Source organism: Bos mutus, chromosome X (assembly GCF_027580195.1).
Source record: "Bos mutus isolate GX-2022 chromosome X, NWIPB_WYAK_1.1, whole genome shotgun sequence".
Classification (NCBI taxonomy): domain Eukaryota; kingdom Metazoa; phylum Chordata; class Mammalia; order Artiodactyla; family Bovidae; genus Bos; species Bos mutus.
The window spans coordinates 75,656,398-75,667,603 of record NC_091646.1 but is presented as its reverse complement, the minus strand read 5'-3'; the positions used below and the strand labels follow the sequence as shown (position 1 = coordinate 75,667,603).

General features: G+C 43.8%; 1 pseudogene; it reads left to right on the top strand.

Annotated features, from left to right (window-relative positions):
- The first annotated feature begins 9,446 nt into the window (after nt 1–9,446).
- Nucleotides 9,447–10,849, top strand: LOC138986491 (germ cell-less protein-like 1 pseudogene; annotated as a pseudogene).
- Nucleotides 10,850–11,206: the final 357 nt, after the last annotated feature.

Sequence of the window (11,206 nt, the reverse complement as noted above, 5' to 3'; positions counted from 1 at the left end):
GGCTTTTACCTCAGGGGTACAGAGGGCAAGCTTCCTCACCAGACGCAGCCGCCACTGGCACTAGCTCAGCCCACGGTGTCGTTGGATACGGCTGATGTTTGTGACGTCATCTTGGACGCCACGCAAAGCCACACCCACGAGGCTTTCCCCTACCCCTCCCACTCCCCATCACAGGATAAGTGCACTCTGTACCAGGAATTCCACTCTGTGTATCTTTCCCTCCAGGGATGATTTCTCTGCGGCTCCCTTCGTAGGATAATGGTGGAACAGAGGACTTTGTGTATGAATTTTCCCCATGAATCTTAAGAACATCATTTCCTCTTCCCCATTTGAAATAATTACTGATCACTCCTGTTTTTGGATAATTACGTCTTGGTTCCAGCTCTGTGCTCTATGCACCTTAATTTCTGTAATTATTTTCTTAGGTTATCCCATCATTTGCGGCTGTCAAAACATTTTCTGTGATAAAAGTGGCAATGTGTGCCCAGTCTTTGCTTTTGTCTCTATTTTAGACACCAGCTAAGCATGTAACAAACTTAAACACTGAAAGAAATGAGGAATGAATGAGATGGATTTTGATTTTTGAGGAAATTAATAATATTAAATACTGACAAGTGTTATATGCTAAACAAAGTATACGGTGTAGAGAGAGTGTGGACCTTTCAATGACAAGGAAAGTACAATGCAAGGGAAAAAACTTTGAAAACGGTAAGTCTCTCAGGTCATTTGACCTTGCCTGAGTAGAATGTTTGGGGCTTCCCAAACATTCCCAGTGGTAAACAATCCACCTGCCAATGCAGGAGACGCATGAGGCATGGGTTGGGAAGACTTCCTCGAGGAGGAAAGTGTCCGACAACCCACTCCAGTATTCATGCCTGAAAAGGATGTATGTCATGGGACCTCTGGGCAAAATCTTCCACAGCTGGATCTCTGAGTTAATCTGTTCCTTCTGACTAATCTCGTGCTGATGTCATCTCAGGATGTATGTTATAGGAAAGGGTCTGGGAAAAATTCTTACAGCCTTGAGATATTTTTTTATCTATTCTCAGCAACAAGTTGAGAAGTATATAAGGCCTTCCCTCAGCTAGTGAGGTGGGTTCTCTCCTACCCCCTTCTGATATCTATGGCAGAAGCGTTTTCTGGAACTTTCACTTTAAATAAAATCTACACAATGCTCTGAGTGACTGAGACTGTCTTTGGTCCCGGAGTTAAATCTTCTTCTTCAGTGACCATGAATCCAGCAGCACTGTTCACCATTCACCATAAGCTATCATCTTGAGAGCTCATCTGGGATATACAGGACAAGGTAAGTATACTCAGAGCTGGGACTCCTTTGCTCTTTTACTGTAAAGTCTCTACTAACTCAGAAGCTTATGGACCAAATTTCTTTTCCCCAGTCAGCTTTTCCTGGGCTGTCTGACCATTTCATAAATGCTTAGGGAATTAAAGCTACTAACCTAGTATGCTGGGTTGTAGATTTTCAATGGACTTGCAATCCATGCTGTTATTGTGTTTTTCTAGCCCGACTCCATTCCAAGTTTTACAGGACATTGCAGGCAGGAACACTTAGGGAGCTAGCTATAGCTCTAGCTCCAGGGACATCTCTCAGACCAGAAATCACCATCCTAATCCCAGAGACCCAGAAGCAAGTTATTGTCACGACTATGCCTCCAGACTATATGGATATGGATTGAAGCATTGCTGGTCAGCATGAGATTCTGGAGGACACAGATTGGGGAACTCCAGATTTGGGCAGATTGGGAATGTGGCTGGCTTCTTCCCTTGGTAGTGTTAGCTCTTAGTGGGTCAGAGAAAGCCCTCCATTGGCTCTTGTCTCATCCTTAGATATTCTTTTTGTACAATCTCCTGGACAGGAATAGAAAGGTTGACCTTGACACACCATGAATGTGAACAATTATTTTTTCCTCACAGGCTGACCCTCCATCACCTCCTTTGTTATCAGATAGATGCATGTGGCAACTCTCAGAAGGGACATCTTGGGTTTTCTGTTCATCCCTTTATGACTTACCACTTCTACTGCAGTCAAGGATATGCTCAGGAATGTGCACAGACACATACAGGACTGGTGCTTCACCTGGTGGTCTTACCTTTGAAAGCATTCCAGAAAACTACTCTGCTCCACCCTGGATGGCACTGGAGAAAAAGGGAAATCAAGCCAAGGTTTTAATGGTGAGGAACTGAACATCAATCTGGGATGCCATCAGGTCTATCCCTGCTGCATCTCCACCCCACCTCCGTGGTAGAACGAGAAGGGACAGTAATGAGAAACCTGCATTCATAAGGGACAGGTTAACTCCAGCCAGCAAGGAAGCTTGGGTGGAACACCTGTCTCTCCACCCCCATCTAGAGCAGAGAGGGATGCCTCCAGTAGAAAAAAAGCCATGGAACTGGGCATCGCTTTTTTCTCTCTTACAGATGGGAGCTAGCAGTTCCAGAATCACCCTTTTGAGTTGTATTTTGAAAACCTGGGATAAGTTTGATCCCCAGAGCCTAAAAAATCCCTTATATGAAGGCTTTCTTTGCTTTAAGAGAAGACCTCACCTCCCCAGAGAGACAATCCCTGCTGGGACAACATCTTATCAGTCAGTCAACTCCTGTCAGCAGAGCCAATTTGAACACTGTCTGGTTTAAATTTTAGATATAAAACTATGACTACAAAAAGGAGAGATGACATTTTTGACACTGAATGGCCATGATATTCTTTAGACTCCAGAGAAAACTGGTTAAAATGAAGTCTTTTTGAAATTGCAAAATTGTTTCTTTTTGCACATGCAATTAAGAAAAGGCTGGCTTGTTAAAATATTTTTTTGGGAGCTCTGATCCTGCATGAGAAACAAAAATATGTCTGGGAAAAAAACCTGAAGTTAACTCTTATCATGTCCTTGAGATACACAGCCCACTCTGTCTGAAACTCCAGCCATGAGCAAATTGGTAGAACTTCAAGCCAAGGGAAAAAACGGGCAGAGACATTTTAAATTTCAAATGGAAAACTGTGAAGTCTCTGTCTAGATTTATGTGTGTCTCAGTGTGTGTCTTTGTCCTTGGACAAAATTGCTAAAGGCCAGTTGGTCATTGAGCTCTATTTATCTGGCCTAAGGAGAAGTAAGCACTTACAAATCAAACAGTTCTAAATTCAAGAAAACTAAATTAAATGAATTTCAGACTTGTATGAACTGGGAAATATTCACTGTTGAATTGATACCTGGTATTGATGTTTGTTTATTGATCTAATTAACATAGACATTGTGAAGATAGAAAATTATATTTACCAGTCTACAAAATGATGATATAAAGTACAATTCATAGTTGCTGAAAGAAAGTAGGATGTGTGTTTTCAATAAAAAGGTATAAGGAATGAAATTACATTCTATTAAAAAAGGAAGTAAATTTGAACTTACAGGTTCTCTGAATGGGCAAATAAAGTGATGAATACAAAAAATATAAAAAATGTTCGTGGCAAATGAAAAAAGGTTTGTGGCAAGTGGAAGAGAGTTTTGTGCATGACTCAAGTTTCTTAAGACATTAAACTGCCTTTGAAATCTTTTATTGTTACTTTGACTAAGAGAATAAATATTGTTTGACAGTGAATATAAGCTGGCACCAATCTGGAATTTGGTTTTCTCTTCCTGATAAAAGAACAAAGTTTTCTTGGAATGTGGCTTTTGATAACAGACAATGGCACACATAGACAAAACTCATTCTGCTTCTACAAAAATTAACCCCTCATCAGGGCATTTTAAATGGATAAACAATGGCTGTAAACCAAATAGTTGGGGCTATGGGAAATCCAAGATGACTGCTTAGCTTTTCCTGGCTCCCTGACAAATCTCATTTTTATTTGATAAGATAAACCCTTTCCTGGCTTCAGGGTTAATGTCTCACAATAGAAAAAAAAAAGGTTAAAATGTGTTTTCTACAATCTCCAGTAATTGGAGTACCCACTTTGCTGGACAGGTCGTACAGATGTTGATAAAAATCTTCACGAACTTCTTGGAGACTGTCGCTTTCACTGGCATCCTCAGTTGTCGGGCAAGGACGGCAGAACAAAGGGATCGGTTACATGGGATTGAACAGACTGCTAAATATGATTGAAATTTTCATGACTTTTTGTCTGACATATTACTGGCTTCTAATCTTTGTTTACAGATATAAAGAAGCTCTTTTCAAGTTACTGATAGTTCAAAACAATTTAGTGATTTACATCTGTGGGTAAAATTATCACATTTTTCTCTCTGCCTCGTCCTTCCAGAAGAAATTGGAGACACTTGGGTTCTGAACAGCCTGATCAGGTAAATAAAAAGACTGCCTCCCAACATATGCGGAAATCTCAAAGTATACTGCTGCTGCTGCTGCTAAGTTGCTTTAGTCGTGTCTGACTCTGTGAGACCCCAGAGATGGCAGCCCACCAGGCTCTGCCATCCCTTGGATTCTCCAGGCAAGAACACTGGAGTGGGTTGCCATTTCCTTCTCCAATGCATGAAAGTGAAAATTGAAAAGGAAGTCGCTCAGTCATATCCCACTCTTAGCGACCCCATGGACTGCAGCCAACCAGAATTCTCCATCCATGGGATTTTCCAGGCAAGCGTACTGGAGTGGGGTGCCATTGCCTTCTCCAAAAGTATACTGGGAGGTCTAAAAGAAAAATTGACCCAACTGATGTCAGGCCTAAGGCATCTATTAAGTTTCACTGAATATTAGGTTCTAGTTTTGTTAATTAAGATCTGTATTTACTAAGACTGACTTCTAAGGTAGTTCCTTGTGGTTATGTTAATATTGTTAAGAAGTTTAAGTTATGAAAAAGGACACTCTGAGTTTGTTTCTGAAGCTTATCTCAGTAAACAGTTTTGAATAAAGATCAAATGCTCCAGGATCTACAACCAGGAGATTAACAACAAGACTGGAAAAGGTCAGTTTTCCTTCCATTCCCAAACAAAGGCAATGCCAAAGAATGCTCAAACTACCGCACAATTGCACTCATCTCACATGCTAGTAAAGTAATGCTCAAAATTCTCCAAGCCAGGCTTCAGCAATATGTGAACCGTGAACTTCCTGATGTTCAAGCTGGTTTTAGAAAAGGCAGAGGAACCAGAGTTCAAATTGCCAACATCTGCTGGATCATGGAAAAAGCAAGAGAGTTCCAGAAAAACATCTATTTCTGCTTTATTGAGTATGACAAAGCCTTTGACTGTGTGGATCACAATAAACTCTGGAAAATTCTGAAAGAGATGGGAATAGCAGACCACCTGACCTGCCTCTTGAGAAATCTGTATGCAGGTCAGGAAGCAACAGTTCGAACTGGACATGGAACAACAGACTGGTTCCAAAAAGGAAAAGGAATACGTCAAGGCTGTATATTGTCACCCTGTTTATTTAACTTATATGCAGAGTACATTATGAGAAATGCTGGACTGGAAGAAGCACAAGCTGGAATCAAGATTGCCGGGAGAAATATCAATAACCTCAGATATGTAGATGACACCACCCTTATGGCAGACAGTGAAGAGGAACTAAAAAGCCTCCTGATGAAAGTGAAAGTGGAGAGTGAAAAAGTTGGCTTAAAGCTCAACATTCAGAAAACGAAGATCACGGCGTCTGGTCCCATTGCTTCATGGGAAATAGATGGGTAAACAGTGGAACAGTGTCAGACTTTATCTTTTTGGGCTCCAAAATCACTGCAGATGGTGACTGAAGCCATGAAACTAAAAGACGCTTGCTCCTTGAAAGGAAAGTTATGACCAACCTAGACAGCATATTCAAAAGCAGAGACATTACTTTGCCAACAGAGGTCTGTCTAGTCAAGGCTATAGTTTTTCCTGTGGTCATGTATGGATGTGAGAGTTGGACTGTGAAGAAGGCTGAGTGCCGAAGAATTGATGCTTTTGAACTGTGGTGTTGGAGAAGCCTCTTGAGAGTCCCTTGGACTGCAAGGAGATCCAACCAGTCCATTCTGAAGGAGATCAGCCCTGGGATTTCTTTGGAAGGAATGATGCTAAAGCTGAAACTCCAGTACTTTGGCCACCTGATGCGAAGAGTTGACTCATTGGAAAAGACTCTGATGCTGGGAGGGATTGGGGGCAGGTGGAGAAGGGGACGACAGAGGATGAGATGGCTGGATGGCATCACTGACTCGATGGACGTGAGTCTGAGTGAACTCCTGGAGTTGGTGATGGACAGGGAGGCCTGGTGTGCTGGGATTCATGGGGTTGCAAAGAATTGGACACGACTGAGCGATTGATCTGATCTGATCTGATCTGATAGTCATTTAGGAAACTAAATCAGATGATATGGATATGTCACTGGGCTATACTTAATAGAACTTCTTGATTGAAGTTCTTACTGATGATTCTACTATTACTTCTAACGATATTGTTTTCTATACTGCCTGCTTCAAGAAGTGTTGTTCCTTACATTATCAAGTGTGTGACTGAGCCACTGATATAATGATGGTGTGCAGCTCCATATGAAATCCATAAGTATAATGGTGTGACTCTGTATATAAGAAGCAACAAGACAGAATATTTTCCTGGACCAAGAAACTAGTGAGACAGGTGTGGTCCAGAGACTTTTGTCACTCACAGGGCCTAGTCTAGTAATAACACACTGAGTGGTGTATCAGTGAAATCTTTGACAGACCTGTGAATGAACCCTCCCAGCACGATGGAACAAGATGGTAATGAAATGCTCTGCAAACCATGGTCAAACTCATGGCCATAAAAGGGCCCTGCTCTGGTAACTGGCACTTGCTATCTGCCTCTACAAAGATTAACTCATGGACACTACAGCTGCTGACCTTCAACATCCCCTGAAAGGAGTTCAGGGTGAAAATCAGAAATTAGGCACTCGCTCTGTGTTCTGGAAAAATGGACAAAACAGGCCTTTGGATAGTTAGAGATTTTCAGGTAAAGATTTTCTTGAGCCCAAATTCTTGCATCTTCTCATACCTAGAAAAACACTAACATTGTTAATGGGGACAACTATTTTGGCTTTTACAGTAATACCACAGTAAGAAGCCAAGGCCTACCTGGACAAACTTTGACAACTGGCTACCTCAAGCACCTGTCTACGCTGGGTTATAGACTCATTCACCTGAAAAGAAATTATAAGATTTATTTTGTCTGTTAAATTTCAGGTTTTCATTCTTTCAACTACTTCTAACTGGGTTTTTATACCTACATTCAAAATGTATATGAATATGCCAGATGGCTCCATTCTTATAAATAGGCAGCAGCCAAGTGTTGACTCTACCCAGACCAGGATCAAAGTTACTATCAAATGTAACCTGATTCTTGCAGGTTATTCTTGGACTGCTGATTACAGTAATTCATCTACTGATATTTGGTCTCTGCCTTTTAATCTACTTATCTAGTTTGTTCTTTCTAAAGGATACAATGGCTTCCCAGACAAAGTAACAGTGATGCAGAGATTCTGGCCACTCTTCAAAATGGACTCCCCTGATGTTCCACCATGGTTACAGATACAATCTTGGTTTACAAGCTCTCCTTTGTGAAAAACTATCTTGACTACAATCATTGTAATCATTCTGTTTTTTGCTGTTTGCTCCTTACATATATAACTGTGTATTTACTACTTGGGGCCCTTGGATCAGAAACCCTAAGTAAAAGGGTAAGGAGAATATGTTGCTTCAACCACTTAGGGTCAGTGCCCCTCACCTGCAGGAAGCAGTTACTGACAGATTTCTCTGCCCCTTTCCCCTCAGCAACAATATTCTCCTAAAATAAAAAGGGGGAAATGAGAGAGTTAACTTAGGCAGGTTGATAAGGAGTCAAAGCCTAAGGCCCCTTTAAGGAGGAGATAAACATTCTTTCTTTTTCACATTCTTTGCTATAGATATGTAGGCCTCGTAGGCAGCAGTATCTCTTATTCAAGGACATGTCTTTTTTTTTTTTTTTTTTTAAGCTTTGGATATATGTTATGGGAGAAGGTCTGGGTAAAAACTTCCACAGCTGTAGCTCTGGGTTAACCTGTTCCTTCTGGCTAATCTCGTGCTGATGTCATCCCAGGAGGTATGTTACAGGAAAGGGTCTGGAAAAATTCTCACAGTCTTGAGGTATCTTTTATCTATTCTCAGCAGCTAGTTGAGAAGTGTATAAAGCCTTGCTTAAACTGGTGAGGTGGGTTCTCTCCTGCTCCCTTCTGACATCTATGTCTGAAGCTTTTTCTGTCACTTTCACTTTAGATAAAATCTACACAATGCTCCAAGTGACTGAGACTGTCTTTGGTCCCGAGTTAAATCTTCTCCTTCGGAGACCATGAATCTGGAGGCACTGTTCACCATTCACCATTAGCTGTCACAACTCTAGAGTCAGTATTCATGTTTGTCTCATGCCAAGCACCACTCAACCTGAAGCATTATATAGACCTTCTTATCAACTTTCTATAGCCATCTAACAGAGAATATTTAAAATGTGATTTAAGGTTATCCTGTCCTATTCAAAGTGTGTAAACATTCTACTCACATGATTTGAATAGGGCAGAATCTTTGCGACCCCATGGACACTAGTTTGCAAGTCTCTGCTATTCATGGAATTTTTCAGGCATGAATACTGGAGTGGGTTGTCGTTTCCTCCTCGAGGAAGTCTTCCCAACCCATGCCTCATGCATCTCCTGCATTGGCAGGTGGATTGTTTACCACTGGGAATGTTTGGGAAGCCCCAAACATTCTACTCAGGCAAGGTCAAATGACCTGAGAGACTTACCGTTTTCAAAGTTTTTTCCCTTGCATTGTACTTTCCTTGTCATTGAAAGGTCCACACTCTCTCTACACCATATACTTTGTTTAGCATATAACACTTGTCAGTATTTAATATTATTAATTTCCTCAAAAATCAAAATCCATCTCATTCATTCCTCATTTCTTTCAGTGTTTAAGTTTGTTACATGCTTAGATGGTGTCTAAAATAGAGACAAAAGCAAAGACTGGGCAAACATTGCCACTTTTATCACAGAAAATGTTTTCACAGCCACAAATGATGGGATAACCTAAGAAAATAATTACAGAAATTAAGGTGCATAGAGCACAGAGCTGGAACCAAGACGTAATTATCCAAAAACAGGAGTGATCAGTAATTATTTCAAATGGGGAAGAGGAAATGATGTTCTTAAGATTCATGGGGAAAATTCATACACAAAGTCCTCTGTTCCACCATTATCCTACGAAGGGAGCCGCAGAGAAATCATCCCTGGAGGGAAAGATACACAGAGTGGAATTCCTGGTACAGAGTGCACTTATCCTGTGATGGGGAGTGGGAGGGGTAGGGGAAAGCCTCGTGGGTGTGGCTTTGCGTGGCGTCCAAGATGACGTCACAAACATCAGCCGTATCCAACGACACCGTGGGCTGAGCTAGTGCCAGTGGCGGCTGCGTCTGGTGAGGAAGCTTGCCCTCTGTACCCCTGAGGTAAAAGCCATGGGAGCAGTAAACAGTCAGGTGCCCTCGAACAGAGTGGGGCATGCCCCAGAGGAGCCAGGTGCCCCTGAGGGGGAGGAGGAGGCCGAGGAAGTAGCAGTGGCAGTGATAGAGGAAGGGGAGGAGAGCAAAGAGGCCAGACCCACCACTAGCCAAGGGCGCCACAAGCGGAAGACAGGCCCAGAAGGGCAGCTCACAAAAGCGCCCCACAGGAAGCGAGCAAAAGACAGTTTAGAGTCCGTTTATAAGACACTTTTTCTGAGAGGAGAAGGGAGTGACGTGCAGATCCGTGCCCTGGGGAAGGAGTGGAACTTGCACAAGGTCTACTTGTGCCGGTCAGGATACTTTGCTAGCATGTTCAGTGGTGCGTGGCGTGAGACAACCATGGATACTGTAGAGTTGCAGATGCCTGACGAGAACATTGATTGTGAGGCACTGCACGAGGCTTTAGGTTCCCTGTGCGAAACTCTGTGCTCATCCCACCCGGTCGAGTGGTCCCCATGCTGGCCACAGCCAGCATGCTGCAGCTGGACAAGCTGATTCAGCAGTGCGGAGAGATAATGAAGGAGACGGTCAGTGATCAGACCGTGTGCAGCTACTACTGCTCTGCTGAGAGCTACGGACTCCAGAACATCAGGGCCATGTGTCTTCAGTGGCTGCTGGACAACCTGATGACCCAGCATAGTGAGGAGTTATTGAGAGAAGTTAGCCTGGATCTCATGAAAGAGGTCATTGCCTCTTCAGAGCTCTTCGTGATGGAGGTAGAGATGGATGTGTACATGACGCTGAAAAAGTGGATGTTCCTGCAGCTGCAGCCGACATGGAGAGGCCCCGAGAGAGACCTGCTGCCTGACGCCGACTCGTGGTTTGCCAGGTCCAGGCAGGAGTCAGAGGGCACCCCTTTCCTGGAGACCGAGCAGGGCAGAGCCTTCGTGCCAGCGTTCCAGCAGCTGCGGCTTGCCTACATGATCTGCGACCTGCCGTCAGCACGCATCATCGACCAGGATGCACTGATCCCTGCCACGTGGCTGACCCCAGTGTACAAAGAGCAGTGGCTTGCCCTCCTCCGGGCTGAGCAGACCAGAGACCTCGGGCCCGTGGATGTCTTCGTGTCCGACCTCCAGAGGACCAGCATGCGGTGCGGGGGCCAGCTCCTCAGGGATAAGCAGTGCAGCTGGCGGTGGGCAGGCTTCAACGTCGGCTGGGACTTGGTGGTGTGCTATGCCAACCGGCGCATCATTTTCAAGCGCAGCGCGCTGAACAAGTCCTGCGGTCTCGGGGTTCAGCTTACTCTGGCAGAGAAAGGTCGCGTTCCGCTTGCGCCTGGCCTCCTTGGACAGGGCTGGAAGAGCCATTTTCCGGAAGGAGACAGAACTCCAGGTGCTTTCCCTGGGAAAGGATGAAGAGCTAGAGGTGGTGAATCTGGAGAACGAAGATGTTGTTTCCCCATATATGTGACCTGTAATTTCCTGTACCTCCCAGAGAGGGCGTTTTCCTGAGTGAGGACTCCTGAAAACAAAATCTCAGAGAGGTGAGCAGCTCTTTCCTGGGGTCAGGGACGACCAGCTTTGTCCAGATGCCAGCTCCTTCTGCGGGACCAACCGGACTTGCCCACCTCTGGTGGCCCACCTCTGTCAGAGTCTTTGTTGAACTGTAGCTCATAATACTTGAGATTGTTTACCTGAGCCTATGAAGAGGAGAAATTTTAAAGCCCTGCTCCCCCAACACCTTTAGACCTCATTTGTGCTGTTAAAGTGGCA